The sequence below is a fragment of the Aegilops tauschii genome, chromosome 3 (assembly GCF_002575655.3).
Source record: "Aegilops tauschii subsp. strangulata cultivar AL8/78 chromosome 3, Aet v6.0, whole genome shotgun sequence".
NCBI lineage: Eukaryota > Viridiplantae > Streptophyta > Magnoliopsida > Poales > Poaceae > Aegilops > Aegilops tauschii.
Window position 1 is genome coordinate 595,566,218 of NC_053037.3, and position 2,508 is coordinate 595,568,725.

The 2,508-nt window shown below is 49.3% G+C and overlaps 1 pseudogene; it reads left to right on the forward strand.

Annotated features, from left to right (window-relative positions):
• The first annotated feature begins 1,166 nt into the window (after positions 1–1,166).
• On the forward strand, positions 1,167–1,829 carry LOC109746976 (probable glutathione S-transferase; annotated as a pseudogene).
• The last annotated feature ends 679 nt before the right edge of the window (positions 1,830–2,508 follow it).

Sequence of the window (2,508 nt, forward strand, 5' to 3'; positions counted from 1 at the left end):
GTGGCGCGCCGGGCGACCGGGCGGCGGCTCGCCGGCGATGATGGCGGCGGACGGCGGCGAGGCGGGGCGACGAGGCGGCGGCGGCGAGGGAGGACGGCGGCGGCGCGCGGGCGCACTGGAGGAGGAGGAGGCGCGGGCGGCGGCGGAGCGGGTCGGGGGGGCCCGCGTGGGCCTGGCGGGCCGGCGGCGGCGCGCGGTGGCTGGGCCACGTGGCAGCGCGGGAGAGGCCGGGCGCGGCGGCGGGTGCGTCCGGCGGCGGCGGACGCGTCCGGCTGCGGAGAGGGGAAGGGGACTAGGGTTTGATCTGCGAAAATTTCGGAGGGGGAGGTGTTTTTATAGGTAGAGGGAGCTAGGAGACTCTAAATGGAGTGCGATTTTCGCCCACACGATCGTGATCGAACGACCGAGAGCATGGAGGTGACTTAGAGGGGTTTTGGGCTGTTTGGAGGGGGGTTTTGCTGTAACACACAAAAGGACTTTGCTGTTACCCGGTTAACCGTTGGAGCATCAAACGACCTCCAAATGGAACGAAATTTGACAGGTAGTCTACCGGTGGTATACCAAGGCCACATGACAAATCTCGGTCCATTCCGAGAACATTTAACACCCGCTCACGAAAAGAAACAAGAAGGGTGCGCCGGTGCATGTGGGAGTGCCGGATTGCAAAACGGACAACGGGAAAAATGCTCGGATGCATGAGACGAACACGTATGCAAAAGAGATGCACATGATGACATGATATGAGATGCATGACATGAACAAAATGCAAAACGAAAAACAAAACCCGACCACGAAGGGAATATCATAACACATAGCCGAAAATGGCAAGAGTCGGAGTTACAAATATGAAAAGTTACATCCGGGGTGTTACAAAAGTCCTAGACATCAACAAGGTTTAATAGGATTGATATGATAGATATATCAACAAGTGCCTGTGAAGTGAGCTGGTGCTGGGGTTGGATAGAACTTTGAAGTTAAGCGTGCTTGGGCTGGAGTAGTGTGAGGATGGGTGATCTTTCGGGAAGTTTGACCACAGAGTGCGATTTGACTTGAGATTAAGCATATTGACCCGAGATTAAGCCATAGTGACCCGAGATTAAGAAAAAAACGAAAAAAAAATGAAAAAAAAAATATTTCTGAAAAAAATTTGAAAAAAAATGTTAGTAATGGTGCACTTTTATGTGGTGCGTCATTACTAAGTCGGCTTACTGCCTGGTGCGCCATTAGTATACCAGATAGTAATGGTGCTCATCCACGGCGACTGGCCGGTGGTCTGCGAGTCGCTTGTCATTCTTGAGTATGTCGATGAGTCCTTCAAAGGCCCGCTGCTCCTTCCCTCTGAAACGCCTCGACCGTGCCTCCACCCACTTCTAGGCTCGCTTCATCAATGAGAAGGTGGGTGCTTAGCTAAATTGGGGTGGCATCTGCTTATGATTTTATAAATGCAGTGCTGGAGGTCTATATGGATGGCGCTCTAGACTGATGGCCAAGTGCAAGCTTCATCAGCGAGAGATGCAGCAGAGAACCTAAAGCTTCTTGAGGGACAGTTGCCAGAGGGGAAGAGGTTTTTCGGAGGTGATACCATTGGCTTCCTCAACATAGCCATGGGAGGGATCGCGCATTGCTTAGGAGTGTTCGAGGAGATAGTTGGGGTACGGCTGCTCACCGAGGAGGACCACCCATTGTTCTGCAAGTGGAGAAGGGACTACAAGGCGAACGGCACAATGAGACAATGCCTTCCATACGGGGACCATGTGCTTGCCACATTGACAGCAAGGAAGGATCGGTATTGGTCCACAGCTATGGCGAAGGCCGCAAAGAACTCCTAGCGTGTTATGCATTAGACCTCTCGTAACAATGCATATGTAAGTTGCAGGCAAATAACTATCTATTGCAATGAAGTGTCTGGACTGTAGGAAGACACAAATGGATCTCCAGTTACATAGAGGCCTTGTTACGAAAAGAAATGATGTTAAGAAAATTGATGGTTTTCAAAATCATCTGTAAAATGTTATGAAGGAATATTTTTATTTGTAATTTGGTTTTTGCTGTTGCTGATGTATATTTCTTCTTCAATTGGCATCTTGTTATGATCATATAATAGAAGGCTTTATTGCTAGTGACGAATCCACCGATGAAACACTTCTATTTCGATTCAGCAAAGTTCGGCATCGATCCTTCTATATCCGTGTAGCTTGACGAGCATATGAAACTAGCTTGCCCAAATGTAACAATTTTAGGTCACATGACAATAGGGATGAAAGTTAGTCCGCAACACCCATCACAGCTGCTCTTTCTGTGTTGTATTTCACGAGATGCTTTTTCATGTGATCAAAATACACGGCACTGGTAAATTCTAAGCTTGAAGTGTGCGAGGCCCTTGGATACCAATGGCACAGTTTGAACTCTCCATGGAATAGTCTGGTGACTTTGAGGACGCCGTAAGAGAGTATGTGTCAGCTGTTTCTCATGTTTGTCGAATTGTGGAACATCAATTATAATAGAACC